This window comes from Condylura cristata, unplaced genomic scaffold (genome assembly GCF_000260355.1).
Source record: "Condylura cristata isolate star-nosed mole 26May11 unplaced genomic scaffold, ConCri1.0 scaffold00007, whole genome shotgun sequence".
Taxonomy (NCBI): Eukaryota; Metazoa; Chordata; class Mammalia; order Eulipotyphla; family Talpidae; genus Condylura; species Condylura cristata.
In genome coordinates this window covers 9,092,956-9,111,718 of record NW_004567108.1, presented here as the reverse complement: position 1 = coordinate 9,111,718, position 18,763 = coordinate 9,092,956, and the positions used below count along the sequence as shown (strand labels likewise).

At 34.4% G+C, this 18,763-nt stretch overlaps 1 protein-coding gene across 2 annotated transcripts in view; it reads left to right on the top strand.

Moving 5' to 3' along the window:
* Positions 1-18,763, top strand: part of CDH12 (cadherin 12, type 2 (N-cadherin 2)) — a 746,064-nt gene that overhangs the window by 394,669 nt on the left and 332,632 nt on the right. The gene's annotated exons all lie outside the window — the stretch shown is intronic.

The following is an 18,763-nucleotide window of genomic DNA, read 5'->3' as shown; positions in this document are numbered from 1 at the left end:
GTTCAGTTGAGAATACTTCTGTTAGATGATATCCATAGTCCCCTAGTTCACATAGGGCTTATTATTTCTTCTACCTTATTATATAAAATGTTGTATAAGAGTTGGATTAAAGAAGAAATTAATAAACTACAAGACTATTTTATTGTAATTAAATACATAACAAACCAAAATATGATTTTCAACATTATTGCATGTCTTTTACCTTCCTCACATGTTGACCTTAGTAACTAATAAAATTTCAGAATCTTAATTGTGACTTGCCATTAAGAATTGGAATATTATTAGTTCTATTCTGCTTGTGTGTGTTTAATCCTTTCAGGCTATATAGAGGGATGAGGATCCCATTCATGAAATTTATTGAAAAACAGTTCACATGCCTAAGATGTAGCTACAGCAGTGACATCTTATTGTTGCTTTTGAATTTTATTAAAAATAAACCATCTTCGGGTCCTCCCTGGTGGTGCAGCAGGTTAAAGCACAGCACAAAGGAGCTTAAGCCACTTCCGCATGAGTTCAATCTCCGTCCCAGAGGTGACCCACTTGGCGCGACAGACCTCTCCTGACCCACCTGATTCTCCCCTCAGCATTGTACTTCATTGATCTGCCTGTTCTGCTCCCCACTCTGTCCCTGGTGAAGCCTCTTGCCGCCCCTGAGCCTCTGGCCTGTACCCCAGTTCTGTATGCACAAATAAATAAATCTTTAAAAATAATAAACCATCTCCTTGAGCCCTTTGATGTGTGGCAGTGTTCTCCCTGGTTTGAGTTTTGGATCCAGATCTTGCTTTGTCATCCTAATCTCGACACAGGCCATCTCTTCTGTTTGCACTTTCATTGTCTCTCATCACAAGTCCATTTCCCCTCCTACCTTATCTCTTCTGTCCATGCAGCTGTATCAGTCAGGCTCTTTGTGACCACTCCGGTTTCTTTATTCACTCTCCTAGGAGTTCCTACCCTCTGGGTCTACCTGTGGCAAATAGTTATGCACCCTTTAACCATGGCAGTTCATTCCCAGCGGTCCATTGAAGAGCTGTGCTACTCTAAAATGCACAGCTGTTCTATGAATTTAAAATTAATTGACACGATGGTTCACTGATACATTTTGTCATTTTTCCTCTGTAAAAGAGGTATCGGTCATGTAATCACAAGGTATCGCAATATACTACTTTGTATAGTCACAGGAAAATTGCAAAGGCCTCGTAGGTTCAATATTATATATAAACCCCAAGTGTCAATTTCATATTTATAGAGTGGCAAATTGGAAGATGGAAAATCAAGTACTGCATTATGCTTTATGTAATGAGAAGATAGATTTCTACATAGCATGACATTTTTATTGAGAAAATTATTGCGTTCATTTGAAATATAAATGATTAAATAAAGCAGTACTTTATGATAATACTTAGCTTGTTTTTGATAAACAATAAAGAATAAATCCAGGCTGGAGGTGAATGATCATTTATGAAATCAACCATAGTTAAAAAATAGCTAACGAGCTGAAGAACGTGAAGAAAAATATGGGAACTATAATTGAGCAGATTCCTTGGCAAACATAATAAATACATGTTTTCAAAAACAGGTATTCTGATTCCCTATATTTCTGCTTTCATTTTAATTTTGGGTTAGCCAAACTGTGGTGTCCAAAAATGACCATGTTCACACAATAAAATCAAAATTAAGTTTTCAGCATGGATGTATACACACACATCTTTTCTGTAATACAAGAGAGGAATATAGAGGTGGCAGACGTATTATTTTCTCTCTGATTTGAAAGATCCCCCTGACATTGTCCAAGAAGTCTGAAAATACTCCTGGGAGTCTCTTGATATTTAGGGTTTGAAATATTAATGATTAAAAATAAGCCAAAATTGGAAAATGAGATATTCTTGATATTAAAATGACCTACCTTACAAAAACGGGATTGCCAAGCTTAAGCTCTTGGGGCTTCATTTAAATATATTGAATTTTTCATGGATCCACACAAGATGCGTTCACCTCAATTTTGAACAAGAATCTGTCCACATATCATAGTGCATGTGTTTACAAATGAAATGGCTATGTTATTTTTGCAAACATTACTATGCATGTCTGTAACATAACAGCCCACTAGACACCATTAATGGACTTAGAGAACCTTTCCAGTCACATTATTTATCTTGGATGCAAACTGTACCTCAAAATCACCATGCTATAGTCTGATTATTCTGCTATGAAGAATTAGAAACTATCCAGGGTGAATGAACATGAAGTTATTCAGAATAATGATTGTGTGAGAGAAGGGGAAGTGGCCATGTGTTCACTGCGTATCTGATAAGCCTATTAGGATGTGTATAATTTTAACTTAGTTTTTACTCTGACATGACCAGTTAATCTCCTTAAATAAGTCATATAAACTCTCTGGACTTAAGTCTCCTTCTTTCTGCACTCTTCAAATTCTCCTTAACATTTCAAGTACCTAAATCTTAGGCACAAAACTGAGGGTAATCCTAACATTTTAGTTTAATTTTGCTGCAAAAGTTTTCTTTATATTGCTGCGATAATTGATTAGAATAAGGCTAGGGCTTGAAAGGTTTGGTACATGAAATGTTAACCTTGTATACTAACTTTAATAAAATTTTGACATTATTCTTTTGAATATCATACAAATATGTCAGAATAAATTGATCCAAAAGTCTTTAAAATATTTTGAATAGATAACTATAACTTTATTTTGAAACAACTTTAGTTAAGTCTATCATACATCATTACCAATGTCAGGGTCATAAGTCCTTATCGAGAAAATGGATGGTAAAGATATTTCATAGAACAAAATTAGTAATCAGTTACTAAAGAATTATGTGTTTTGCTTTATGTAGAATTTAGTCTTAGTAAAATATAATGTTGAGAATGTTTGTATTCACTTTAGAAAAAATTCTCGAAAACCAGTGCATTGATTTAGAAATAATTGCCTTAATGCATTTTCAATATTGCCTTCTCTAGTGCATCCTTTTCCTCAGAAATATGAAATGAGTTACTAAAGTAGAACTCAGTTTTCAAAATATATGACTTAGAATAGATGTTTTCTTCCTCTTTTCAGTTGAGTTTTATCATTTTAATTTATCTTATATATGTTATTTAAAGTATCAGAAATTACAACTTAATATTAGCTTTATATAGAAACTTGAACAAATAATTTTAAACTCTAAAAGCTTGTGAAGATTTGTCTTATATCTTACTATAAATGTTCAATGCTAAAAGTTTTCTTACTCTAATCAGTGAACACTGCAGCATAGATATCTTTAACTGAATTCCAAAAATATATAGGCTTCCTTTAGAAGAAAACATCTTCTGTATGACCATCTACATGATGATACAGGGGGCTCCTGAATTTTTACCTCCATGTGTTAGCTGGTTATGCAGGTACACTCTGATTAATTCCCTCAAAAAGAATCCAGAACTAGTGGAATTATTCTAAAAGATCAGGTGTCTGATAAAATCACAGGAAGTTCAACTCACAGACTCCGCTGGTAAGTGATGTCTGTAACTGCTGCTTTGCTTTCCCAGCTCCAAGCCAGTTTTTCTCTCTAACTCAGAGCTAAGCTGTATATGTATCAGGAATCTCCTAAGTCAGAAATACTTATACAATTGTTATCAAAAAATATTCACATAGTAACAATTGGCAGGTGAAGAAATGGACAGCATCTCATATGAAAAGCTGATCTTCATCTATGCATTTACTACTGGACCACTGTTAATGAGACAGGCCAGAATCCACTGACTGTCCCCCAGGCTGAAAGTCTCTAGCCTCAGAGATATTAAAATAAAATCTGTGCAAGCCTGTACCTCAACACCATAAGATATTATTCACTTCCAGTCCTTGTGAAAATTGTGCCATCTAAGGAGAAAGTCTTTCTTGTCTCTTTCTGTTTTTATCCATTAGCTTTAACATATATTATTTAATAGTAGAATCATATTTTGGAATATTAAATGTTGGTTATTTCATTCCATTGGCTTTCAGTCTCTCTTGCAAACATGATCCATCAATAAAGTATATTAGGCTTTTTTAAAAATAGACCTGAAATCAAAGTGCTTCCTAATACCTACAGATTGGTGAGATTTAAAGCCATTTACATATTTTATGTGAAATACAGTCTCCAGATATTGTCGAGATTTCATTCTAGATCCTCTATACTCACATTTTTCACAGTAGTCAGATTTTAAATCAGAATATATGTTCCTTGTTCTCAAATACTTCAACCGCTTAGGAATATAATCCAGATCCAAACTATAACCAGGAAGGTGCATCATAGAAATCACTCTACCACTTTTCTGATTTCTTGTAACACTTCCTGTCATCATTCCTTCCACTTACCAACCTTTTCTGGCCTCTGGATTTTTGCATTTACCATGGTCTTCTGTATAAATTCTATTCTTCAGATTCCTGCATCTGAAGCATACTTGGTGAATAGTCTATTATTTCATTATAATTTTAGAGTAAACGAAAATGCATTATTGGATATCATCAGCCATGTGTAAATGTAATTTTATAAGGTTTTATAAACATCCACGTGTTTAAATAGCTTTATAAATGTTGAGCACCCCCTGTCTCCTCTAAAACATAATTTTACATTGATTAATATGTAATGCAAATATAGAAAAAGTAATTTGTGATTAGGGCAACCATAGTGAGTTTGAAGAAATAGATACAAATACAATGCATAATAAAAATCAGTATGTTACTTTTACAGCTTATGATAAAAAAAAAAAAACTGATTATTGTCTTTGAAAATTAGTTTGGGAAGAATTAGGAAGAAAGATTGGTAGAGATCTTACTACCATACCTGTACCCTTAAATGACAGTAGTAACCATAGTGAAACCTTTTTATCTATGACCTACATGTTACACAGGACTGCAATTTGAAAACAAAGTGCATATTTGCAAACTTAACTGCTAATTTAAAATTGTATTTGCATAACTTAAATGTAGCTACTGTTATGTTTCATTATTATTCAAAGACTATAAGATGGTTGAATTATTGTTTTGTATATTTGCAGATTTATATCAGTAATGTTTTAATTACTCTTCTTTGGCCATAGTGACAAGTAGGCTGGCATTTTTTGTGTTCATAATGAGTCTTGTGATTGTATTATTACTCAATCATCTCTTTATTCTTTTACTGAAATTTAGTGTAGCACAAAGTCTCTAAGAAATGGGAAAGAAAATATGAACATTATGTAAAATATGTTCTTAAAACATGAATTTGTCTTTTTCCAAACAGCATATACCAGTGCATATTCCATATAACTTTGTGGAAAATATTAGTATAATCTTACTTCAAAGTAGAGTGATCATTTAAACAGGTGTGACAGTACACATTATATAGCTGCTTTTTTTTTAAGATTTATTTTTATTTATATATACAAGAACTGGGGTACAGGCCAAAGGGCAGGAGAAAGGGCTGAGGGGAATCACCAGAGACAGAATGGGCAGCAGAGCAGGCAGATGGGCAAGGTGCATGCTGAGGGAAGTAGCCGTCAAGACTGGAGAGTTCTGCCGCGCCATGTGGGTCAGCTTCCTGGCAGGGGATGGAATTGATGCTGCCGTAGCTGGCGATTGGTGATAGCTTGATAGTGATGACACTTTAAACCCTGTGCCTCCAAGGAGGCCCAGTTTGAATCACATTTTTTTAATTGGCCAGTCATTTTGACAGAAACTTAAATATTCATTAATCTGAAATGATGGTGTGTTGGAGTAAAATTTTCATTTTAATATTAAATAAATATTCAGCTTTGAAAATGTTCCTTTTGTGAACAAGTGCATTTTACTAATACTTAAACATAAATTATATTTATAGTAAATATGTTTTTGTCCATAGTAGAATGGGAGCTTCCTTAATGACTGTAGTGCAATCACAGTAAAGAAAATATTTAAATTGTGTGTTTCTTAAAACAAAAATAATGTGAGGTAACACTTACCTTTATAGGGTAAATATTTCTGAAGTGTTCTCGCCTCACCTCTTCTCGTATCATCCTGCCTCTTCCTCTCTTCTGTAGCTACTCTTCTCGCCTCCTTGCCTCCTCGCCCATTCTCTCCCTCCAACACCTTCCCTTCACCCTTTTTCCCCTTCCTCACACGTCCCTTGTTCCCATTTTTTTTTCCTTTGGCTTCTGATAGTTCTCTTTTTCTTCTGTTTCTTCTACTTCACATTTTAAAAGTATAGGAAACGATAAAGCAAAAAGGCACCAGAACTGTCCCAGGCAGGCACGAGAGCTTTGAGCTTTTGTTCCTGCTTTGCAGAGGAAATAAGTTTGCGAAAAGAAGCACCTGTGTAGTCATGGCGGGGTGGGAGAGCTGTGTTTCCTTGTCCGTCACAATCCATGGTATGAAAAACAGCTCTTCTAGTGACATGGTAACTATAATTACTTTAGAAATGTTCCTAGCTTATCCTCTGCCAGAACAATTCAAATTTCTTAATTTTCCAGGGGACTTGGCAAGTTATTTCGGTTGGTTAATTTTCCATGGCATCAGTTTTGAATCATCTCTGTTTTGTCATTTGTGTGTCCATATCAAGACATAGTTGCCTAACACTGATTATACTGCACATTTTTATAATGCTCATTTTTGTGTGTATAAAAGTAATGTTAGTTGTCAGTTGTCTAAACGAAAGAATGCAAGGTTTCAACTGTCCCATTATTTAAAATACAAAACAAACAAAAACCAATACCTTAATGCTTTTGTAAATTCCTAAACATGCCAAAAAACTAGAGGGAACTGAGTCTGGTTTTAAGAGATCCTAGATTAGTAGTTAAATTTCTTTGAGTAAATTGATGCTTTTAAAACTCACACCTGGACCTCCCTGTTGGCACAGCAGGTTAAAACATTGCACTAAGAGGCTAAAGCCACTTCTTCATGAGTTCTATCCTGCCTGCCCCAGAGGTGACCACATGGCGTGGCAGACCTCTCCTGACCCGCCTGCTGCTCCCCTCAGCAGTGTATTCGTCCATCTGCCTGTTCTGCTCCCCACTCTATCTCTGGTGAATTCTCTCACCACACCTGTGCCTCTGGCCTACACCCCAGTTCTGTAAGCATAAATAAATATATCTTTAAAAAAATAAATAAAATTCACACATGGCCGTATACATGAGAAGAAGCAATGTTTAAGGAATTAAAAAATAGATATATAATTCATACTTCATTTTAAGAAATAGCATATAGAGATGGAAAAATTATTGGAATGGGCATTTCATATTTACCAGCAAAGGGTATGGGTGGATTTGTTTCATATTAATCAGTATGAATTCTAACCATTTAAAGTAAAACAAAAATGTGTAAACAAACAAAATGTGTTATTTTTTCCCTGATACTTTGTGTGTCAGTTACGTAATAGCTCTCGTAATAATGGGTTACTTAACTTCATGATGCAGCGAAATCAATTTATCTTGAGATTTTTGCTGTACTCGCTGTTTAATGATGCCCTCTGAACAATTGTATCTTTGGCCATATCTATCTATCTATCTATCTATCTATCTATCTATCTATCTATCTATCTATCTATCTATCTATCTATATCTGTCTCTATAAAATCATCTATTATCTATATGCATGTTTATGTAAATATGTTTATTTTTAAAATTTTATTTATTTATACATGCAAGAACTGGGGTACAGGTCAGAGGTACAGGGCTAAGAGGACTCACCAGCCTGGGGTGCAGAAAAAATAGATTTTCTGAAATACACTACTGAAGGGAGCAGCGGAGAGGCAGGAGAGATCTGCTGCACCATGTGGGTCACCCCCTGGCTAGGAATAGAACTCATGCAGCAATGGCTGCCAATAGCTTGATAACGATGAAACTTTAATCGCTGCACCAGCAAGCAGTCCACAGTCCAAGAATAGTCTGATGTTCAATCTTGTCCATTATGGTTGTTAGTAAGTTCTAAATTTGTTGAGTGAATTATTGGGAAATAGGAAAGTATCTGAGAGAGAAAGAGAGGAATCTACAAAAACAGATCTCCCATCCTCTCTCAATGGGCATGGATGCAATTCAGAAATATGTAGTCATCTGTCCAAGAAATTATAATTGTTTAAACTAATGTTCTTAATTAAAGTACATTTTCTTTAACAGAGACTAATTAGTGCCAAATTGTTTTATTATCCATGATTAAAGATAGGTATCACTGATGATTTTTTTCTTTTTTCCTACAATCGTCTCCCTTTCCAAAGCAGTTTTTTTATTTGTTTCATTTATTTTTATTATTTATATCTATTTTTACATCATTCTTCATTTTTATACAATGTGCACTTTATCATCTTGGGTAGAATCCCTACGAAATTCCCACCACCAATTCACCTGTCACCATTATCATAGTCCCTGTGCTCTTTCTATCATGTTTTGAGCCTACTCCTTCCTCCCTTCCTGAAGAGTGTCTCTGATTTATAGTTGCCTGTTGATTTTGGCTTTTACTTTATTACAATGACTCATTTTTCCTGACCCTTTATTTGGATATCCTACATTCTTCCTATAAGTGAAACTATCCAGTATTTTTCTTTCTTGCTTATTTCAATAAACATGAACCTTTCCAGCTTCATCCATGTTGCTGAAAATGGCATGAGTTTACCTTTTTTGATTGTTGAGCAATAGTCCATCGAGTATCATCTACCACATATTCTTGATCCAGTCATCTGTTTTTAGGCATTTGTGTTATTTGCATAGCTTATCTATTATAAGTATAGGGGTGCAGGTGTCCTTTTGAATTAATGTTTTTATGTCCTTTGGGTAGATTTCTAGGAGTAGAATTGCTGCATAATATGGAAACTCTGTTTTTAGCAGTTTGCAGAATCTCCACACAGCTTTCCATAGTGATTTTAATTATAAGTCTACTACAGCTTCACCTTCTTTATGTCATGTTCTTTCCATCACTCAAACTAGTGTCATAAATTTCATTCACAATGAGGTTGTGGAAATAGTATGTAAGAAACAGTAATTATTAATTATTCATTTGAATTTACATAATGTTCAAGCCCTGAGAAAAGATGGGTTATTTGACTAAAGCACCCCTGCTTCCTCCAAGAAAAGTCATTGTGCCACATGTAGTTGACCAAGAAAAGCCACACAGGTGACAAATGCCAATCTTCATCAACTGTATGACACATGCACGCTCTGAGAACTTTTTGCTCACAGCAGGTGTGTGCCCATGTTGTGTGGCTTGGAGCAAAATCTATTTTAAACATTGCTTGGAGAGGTTGGTCTGTTCTTGAAGCTCCTTCAGGAATTGGCAGCTATTGCAGGGTCAATCAAAAGGTTTCTGGCTTCCTGCCTGAATCTTCTGTTATGTTTCGTTCAATTAGATTCAAATATACAAAACATGCCAGTGAGAAGAGAAGGTCAATTGTTTGAAATTATATTAGCCATAGTCTAGAGGTGATTTTTACTGTGTCAAGCCTATTTTCACTACTAATACAAGAATTCAAGAGAGCAAGATGTTGGGCTTCCCTGCATCTGGACCAAGGTTGTGTTAGAATGGAATTACAGATATATGTGCAATAGCGAGACATCTAGGGTGTTATAGGTCATGGAAAGGTGCCTTCATCAGTTTCTGTTTCACAGAGTAAATTTTCTTTCTGAACTACATATGCATATCATTAATACTATGTACCCAAATGATTTAAATTTTCACAAGTAAAACTGAAACATGTTGGGAAAGTCATTCAAAATATCAAATTACTAGCAACATTTTATCCCTTCAAATGCATGTATTGTTATTTGGGTTGTTCTGTCATTCCTTTATTTTCAGAGTATGGTCATCTGTTCTTTATATATGTTATTATTTGTTCTAATGTAGGATTCAAAAGTTAGAATCCTAATGACATGTTGGTATTTAACAGAAGTTGATATCACTCTCTTTCTGATTATTATATATATACTAATTGTGATGTGACAGAATCGTACACTGGGTATTTGACTTAGTATATATCCATACAATAGATTTCCCCCATGATGTGTAAATTTCATGATTTAGTCAACAGAATAGAGCAAGTCATATAAAATATATGTAATAGTGTGATTCAAAATTTAGGCTTCTATAAATAATAGCATTCCTAAAATGGTATTAAACATCAATATATACCTAACCAAAATGTTAAATGTATTTCATCTTTATATCATGCACTGCCTATATGAGTCTTTTACCAAGTTTTTGATTGACTGCTGATTTTCATGAATATTTATACAGCTAAAAAGAAAAGAAAATCGTTTGAATTCCAAATTAAAGGAAAATACTTTGTTTTCATTTATATTTCTGATTTGTGAATTTAATTATGTGCATACATCTATGTGTTGATGATATGAGTTTTTGGCTTTCTTTAGAAAAGGCATCGATGGATTAAAAAAATAGAGAAACACAGTCATAGATAGATTGCAATTTTGATCTAAGGTGGTATAAATATAACTCCCTCTGCATAGTAAGATTTTCCTCTATAATTGGTTTACTTTCAAATTTACTTCATATTAATCCAGGGTGATTAAGTACACTAAAATGACACTTTTTTTTACACAAATTACTTTGAAAACCTACAATTTAATTTTAAGTGAGAAATTGGTAATTTATAAATTAATTTTCTTCATTTAAAATGGCACATATCAAAAACCTAAAAAGGTTTGATATTGACTAACACCATAATAACTGTATATTTTCATCTGTATAGTTGATGATATATATTTCATAGCAAATGTCACTGTTGGAGGCTACCCATTTACAATTATTTTCATTGATTAAGTTTTGTAATCTGGTTGCACGTCAACATGCTTACCTGGATTTTTGGACAGAAGACTGTCAACCAATTTTGTTCCAACTAAACTATAAAATATGAGTTACATTTCTGTGTGTTGTCTTGAAATTTATAGGACTTATCTAGTTTTCCTTGTCCCATTTTATATCATTCACTATCAAAAATATAGCCATGACATTGATAAAATGTTGCTGTTCATGTTGTTCAAAAAATACTGTACCTTAGGAGAGTCTCTATAAAACTCCATTCTGACTCTGGAGAAATGGCATTTGATGTTTGATCACTCACATTAATATTGTTTTATTTTTATATCAAACAGTAAAACGGTAGTAACATTGACTTACTGATGACATTTTTATTAGCAAACTGTGGACTTGAGATGATGCTTCTAGTTTACTGGACATGGTAGCAAACTAATAAGTTAGGACATGGAATGTTCAGCACCTTGTACATGAACAAAATTTTCTTTAAACCACAGCTATGAGGTCCCTAAATGTCATCTAAAATAGCCACATCAGAATGAACTAGGTGTTTCTTACAGGACTTCTATAAATAAATATTGATTTAAAATTGTAATTAGTAGGCATCAAAAAAAGAGAGAGAATGACAAAGGGAGTTAGAGATGAGAAAGTAAGAAGGGAGAGGAAGACACACAGGCTTGCTTCTCAACTATGAAGGTAAAGTGTTTATGTTTTTAATACTATAAAAGATTCATGCAGAAATTAACAACACTGGACACTAAGAATAATCTCCTATTTAATATCTGTAATGTTGTCTTCCTAACCCTTAAGATGGTGTCACTGATGCCCTCCAAAGGTCTTTTCTAGATTCAGTGGGTCTGTGTTCCTTGGACAATTACTGATGGGAAATGAGAATGCATTTTAATTTTTTCTTTTGCCACTATTTTCAGGAAATGACATAGTTCTATGAATTTATACTCATTTACTGTGATAAAGGATATGTTTCCAAATAGACTCTTTTGGGGTAAATATCATTGTTGTAGACCATGCTTGAGCAAGTGATTAAATTCACAGGTGTTTTGTAGAGTTTTGAAATTTTTAAAAATGATTGACATGTTTTATTAAGACTAAATATCAACTAAACCAATGGAAATATAGAACAGTGGTTTCCCCCTTTAGTTATTTACTATAACTTTAAGTGTGAAGGACAGTGAAACATGCATTTGTCTATTGTTCTTGAGACTGTATATGTAAAGGACAGACACATATTACACTTAAGGGATTTTTACAAAGAAATAGCTTTATTCCTGTATCTGTTTTTTTTTTTTAATCAGGAAATTTGACTTTAAGTATGTGAATTCTTAGCCCCCATATTTCTTTCATTTTAGTGTTTACTTTAGATTAGTATATAGATGATATATTAAAAATGGTTTATAGTTTTTTCATTGCAGTTCAAGCAAAAAATTTACTTTCATAATATAGTAAAGCTTTACTATTTTTGCCTTCATTCTGTTCTGTTTATATAAGTGCCACATCTACTATCGCATAAAGAGTGTAGTTTATGATTATGCTTATGCTTTGTTCTTATATCTCTACAAGGAGAAAGAGGTGAGTATACTTCATACTGGAATAGTTTTCAATAGCAAGGTTACCTCATGAAATATGATTTTCATATATATCTCTTGGTAGTTACTAAATAAAGTTAATTTAGAACTAACATTTTATAACATACTTCTTTAATGATAGAATGTATATTTTTTTCATTTAATTTTATTACTGGTATTCAGCATAAAATTTCCTAATGGACAGTTTGTTGAATGCCCAGTATAATAAAAAAAGAAAGAAATATTAATTAAAAATATTCTTCTCTAAATTCTTTATAAGCTGTGTTTAACAAGATCGGGAATAATTTGAACTAATAGATATTTTACTCAAAATTATTTATCTGATTTGTAAGCTGCATGGACTATTTTCATTTTTATTCATCTGCAGAAAATTCTCTTAACTAGCAATAGAACACAGATGTTAAAATTGAATGGAAAGAGGGGCTATGCACTAAATTTCATAGTTTTCATGAAATGAGTTCGGTGTTTATACGATTTCCTGCATCAAGTTCATTAGGTTGAAGATATAGCCTTGTTTCCCCCAGTGCTGCCCACTGCATTTCAAATCACAACAATATGAGTGTTAATGCAAACAGTTAAAGAATGCGCTGACCCCCCATTTCAATGCAGTTTACTACCTTGTTACAATTATGTATTTGCATAAATCTAATAAAAATGTTAAGTTAGCATTCCACCTATTCTTCCAATAAGGTATAGAAAGTAAAGGACATAATGTTGTGTGATGTTTGGGGAGAAAACAGAAACTAAATGCAAATTATCTGTGAATTATAAATAAATAATAAATAAATAAATATAAAGAGTTCCTTATCCAAAAGGTCATAGCAGGATGATTAAACATTAGAATGAGGGTACATATATGTACTTCACTTCAGTGAGATGGGGTATAAATATGATTTTGGACAAAGTTTGAATCACTTTTCTAAAAAGAAGAAAATCCCTCACAATAACAATAAATGCACTAAAAGAGAAAGGATTTGCAAAGTTGCCAGGACAGATAATTGCTGTCTTGAATTTGATTGTGGAAAGTTCTTATAAATATTAGTAGTCTTGGTTGGAGATTAACTTAGCTGAAGAATTATAGTCCCTGTAATTATGAATTGACAACCTTAAAGTAGTCTCTTTTATATGATTTTAAAAATAGAATTATGTATAGTGAAAAAATAGTGTTCCTTTGATTAATTAACCACCTTTAATTATATGTTTTACAGAGTATAATTTTAATTATAAGAATAAGAAATTTTGGGATATGAGAAATTTGGCATGTAGAGGTGGTGACCAATCATCTTTCATATCTGATTAAGGGAGCTGTGCTTTACTAGGGCACATTCAGGCTAATTAAAATCATGCTTGTTTTCATTAATGTGAGCAAAACAGTAATTCTCAATCTCATGGTAAAAATATAGGGCACATGATCACATGTTGAGTTACTTTTTGATTATCAGAGGTCAGGAAAGTAAATGCTTCATGGTCTTTATGAAATATGACTAATATCTTTGTTTTATTATGTAGTTTTCACATAAAGGAAGGATGTTAATATGCACAGAGATGATGTTCTCTCTTGGAAATGTACTTTACTTACCATTAAGAGTCAAATTAAATAACCTTAATATTCTGCAGAGCTCAAATTTCTTATTACTTATCAGGAAAACAGTAATGCCTCTTTCCCAGCCACGGTCTAAACTTTGCGCATATCATATATTACCTAATAGTAATAGTAAATAACAGTTCCACTTATAAGAATTATATATTACTAAGAAATCTCTAAATCATTCACTGAAATTAACTCATTTCATCTTTAGAAAGATCCTACTTGGATAGTGTCACTTCCCATTTTATAACATTAAAAACTGAAATTTTGAAATTGTAAATCATCTGTCACTCCTTTGAGTTATTAAATAACACCTTAGCATCCCCTCCAGCTATACCATCTACAAGAAGTAATGGGTATGAGATTGTTACGAATTGGAATTCCATCCTGTTCTCATACAATCCAGCATTGTTCCTGTTAACTCATTATCAACAACAACAACAACAACAAAAACAACAACAACAATAATAATAATAATAGCAAGAGCTGGAAAGTCCTTACCAAGGAATGACTAAATGAAAATATAGTCCCAATTTCATTTTTTAGACTTTATTTTTTTATGCACACAAAAAGCTGGGATGTAGGCCAGAGGTGCGGGGTTGAGGGGAAGCATGAGGGGATTCCCCAGAGAGAGAGCAGCAGCAGATGGGCAGATCTACTGAAAAACACTACTGGAGGGAGCAGCTGCGAGACAGGAGAGGTCTGCTCTGCCCTGCGTCATCTCAAGGGCTGGGGCTGGGACTCAGGCTGGAGGCACAACGCACTGAGACGTAACCCCTAGGCCACCAGGTGGCACCAGTCCCTAGTTCAAATGCAGCCTAATGAAGCCTTCATGGCACTGGTGTGAGAAGGGAATACAGGTAACCAGGGCTACAGAACCACAAACTGTCCACCGTTTTTGTTCTAATACTTTTGATGTTTCTCAGTGTTTTAAAGAAATGTAAGAGAACATATACCAAACAATGATATAAAATGCCTGTTATACTGACATGCCCTATATTTTCTCATGTGGAGAAATACTGTCAGAGGGGCTGCCCCTCTCCTGTGGCGCAACCATTAGGAAGCAACACTGCAAGCTTGCCTCAGACACCGCAGTGCAAATTCATCCGCAGCACCAGAAGTGATCCGCAAGGAGCAGCAGACCACTCCTGTCTTGATTGCTGCCTCCCTCAGCAGGGCCCTTCATCGTCGATCTGCAGGTTCGCTCCCCTGCTCTGTCTCTGGTGAAGCCTCTCACCACTCCTGCACCTCTGGCCTGCACCCCAGTTCTGTATTCTAAATAAATAAATAAATACATCTTTTAAAAATATATTGTCAGAGGATATAACATACTAGCTGACGTTTCAACTATAGCTGCTCTTCAAAGCTCTTAACTATAAGTAAACAACTTGAGCAATCTGCAGAAATACTGAAGAAAGATCATCAAAAGTACAACAGTCCCTTTGTAAGTTATTTCTGAAATATTTAAAATTAAGTCACTATCAATATATTACTAACTAACAACAGATTATGTAGGAACTAATTCACCTACATAAGTTGATCCATTTCATCGCTTAACTCGGATAACCAGATGAGTTCCTACTTATCCACCCTGTCTTATATACACTGGTCTAGTCCTTTAGAATAGAGTACTTATTGTATTGGAAATTAGTAAAAATTAGCAATGTCCTAGGTTTCTGACCAACTTCCATTTAAGATTCATCTGTTCCTCCGTGATTCAGAAAAGGCATTAGGGTAACTTTTCCATTTTAACCCAGTTCCCTTACTCCTGATTAATCTAAATTCTACATATGCTAAAATAACACATATGTCACTCATCAAAAATACAAGAGAATAAGAATACATAAGTTGTTCAGACACTCCTACTAACATTATCTCAACAACCAGCAGTTCTTGGTGTTGCCTTCTTATTTGTTTAACTATGCTATATTGAGTCAATGAGTCAACGAGTGTGTGGTGAGGGGAATAGCAGTCTAAGAAAAGTCATCAGCAATGGGGCTTTAATTTCCTCTCCAGGGTCTCCATTCCTATACAAAACTGCTGTATTATTGTGTGCTGGACTTTGTGTTAGGCCCTTGTGATACAACAAGGTATAAATATACTTTCTGAAGCCAGAACAATACATTGCAGTGGACATATTTGTTTCTTTGTGCTATAGAATACACATTACAACAAACTTTATGGCATAAACAAACAAACATCCTTTTATATACCTCATATAATAACTGTACAGTGATGTCGAAGTAGGCCCCACTGGGCTATGTATTAGAGTATCACAAAATACAAGTCAACATTTCAGTGAGGTTGGCCTTCTATCTAGCAGATCTGGAGGGCATGAGATTCCATGGTCTTTTAGATTTTTGGAAGAATTAAAGTTCCCGCGGTTGTAAGATTGATGTCCCCATTTTCTACTGGCTCTCAGCTGGGATTTTTTCTCAGACTGTAGAGATATTTCTCTGGTCCTTTCTACAGCTTTAATCCAGCAATGGCTGCCTTTTATTTCAAATCTTCAACTCCCTCTTCTGACTCTGATGAAAAAAAATTGTTCTGCTTTAAAATGGTGTATTAAATGAGCTTAAACTCATCAGGATAATCTTCTCCATTACTACAAGTTGTAGCCCTAATTACATCTGCAGAGATTTCTTTTGCTTTTATGCAAGAGTCAAGGTCATTGGGATCGCTTTACAATCCTACCTGCCACAGATACAGAAGGTCAAATGCAGAGAATAATGAGGTCGCCCTTTGCAGAGTTATCTTGGCACTTACGTTTGATACTGTGCTACTTGGTAATGCAAACATCTCAGTGTGATTTTAAAAATAAAAAGGGAAAGGAAAATTTTAAGGAAGTGGTTAAAGGTACTCCAAGCTTCTTTTTTTTCCAAACTGAAATAGCTCATATTCCCTGCCTGACTTTATTATTCCATAGTCTGTTTCATATTATACTCTTGATCCCCAGGTACATAGTTTTGGTGCGTCTGTTGGTGCGTCTGTTGTTTTATTTGTCACCCACTATGTATTTAATGCTAACATTACAAATGATTCACTTTTCCTTTGGGGATTAAAAAAAAATGTTTATTTACTTGCATTATAAGAACTGGGTACAGGCTAGTGTTGCAGAGAGATGAGAGGATTCTCACCAGAGACAGAGTGGGGAGCAGAACAGGCAGGTCTACTGAAATACACTGCTCACTGGAGCAGTGGGTGAGCCAGGAGAGGTCTGCTGAGCCATGTGGGTCACCTACCTGGCTGAGGATTGAACTCCTGCTTCAGAGGCTACAACCCCTTGTGCCACCTGGGGCCCATTTTCTTTGGGAATTTTGCAGAAACTTTTAAATCTGAATGTCATGCATTTATCAGGTAACTTTGAACCCTCAGGTGTACATACTAAGAATTTTTCTGTCTGAAATTGACTTATGGGAATCTAGTCACTGATAAGGCAAGTCTATCAGGAGTAGACTGAAACTCAAGTGCAGGTTGCAGCAGCTATTTTTTTTTTTTTTTTAATTTCAGCTATGTTCTTCGATTTGATTGATCAAACCAAGCCTACCCAAATTGTCAAGGGTAATCTCCTATATTTAATGTCAACCAATTACTAACTTTAATCACAGCTACAAAATAGCTTCATAGCAACATCTAGATTAGCGTTTGATCACCTACCAGGAACTGAAGGGGAGCCAAATTGAAAAGCATAACTAGTTTCTGCTTTTGTTTTTAAACAAAGACATGTGTTTTCTTTCCTAAGTGGTTACCCCACAATCTTTTGAAATGGCTCTTTCTGAGGCATCTGGCACAGTGCATAGACTTCTGTAACCAGGGAGGTAAAATAGTTCCAGGTTAAAAAAAAAAAAGTGCTTTATTCTTCCATGATTTTTTACATTTGCTCAAATTCAGATGAAAGACATTGAATATCCTACAGTGTAGAGAAGTAAAATGCATTACTGTGACAAACTTTGATGGTTCTGAGAGCAAATCTTTGTTTCTCATGGACACTCATATTCATAAACTTCCCTGCAACTAGTGAAATTCATATATCTTGCTAGAAGTGACGAATTGACCCTTCCTTCTCAAAGGTTGTCCATTTATCTACAAAAATGTTCAACAATAAACTATTCTCCAAGAAACACTGATATTATCTTGAATCTTTCAAGATAAATATTAAAAGCAAAGCTATAATCCTTTTAGAGATCTTAAATGTCATTGCAGTTGTATTACTAATAATTACTGCCCTGCCTTCAATTCATCGTTTATTCATAGAAAATATAAAGGCCAAGACAAACCAGGAAGACAAAATGACAGGTTTTAATTGTTATTGAAAGAACATGTTGACATTTTTCTTGTTTTCATATTTCATACAAATTCCCATTTATTGATATTTGAGTAAAAATCCTTTTTCAAAGCTCACATACTTATTTCAAATTCTCCTCAAAGAAATACAGGATGTAAAAATATATTTTCATTTGTTTATAAGTTCAGAATTCAATTCTCAGAGCATAGCATAACTAAAGTCCTCACAAAAGTCTTCAAAGCCTGGAAATGTCTCCTACTAAGCCAGCATGTTGTATGGTGGAGGTTCCAGATACCCAGGTGGCTTTTGGTTTAATTTTGGAAATTCTATGAGCTATCCTAAATGACTGTTTTTACCCACACAGTAAGTAAAATGTGTGTGTGTGTGTGTGTGTGTGTGTGTATGTGTCAACATTCTGCTCCCCTCACTCATTCTTCCTGTTCTATTCCCCATCTATCTCTGGTGAATCCTTTCATCCCTCACACCTCTGGCCTGAACCCTAGCTCTTGTATGCATTTTAAAAAAAATCTTTAAAAAATACT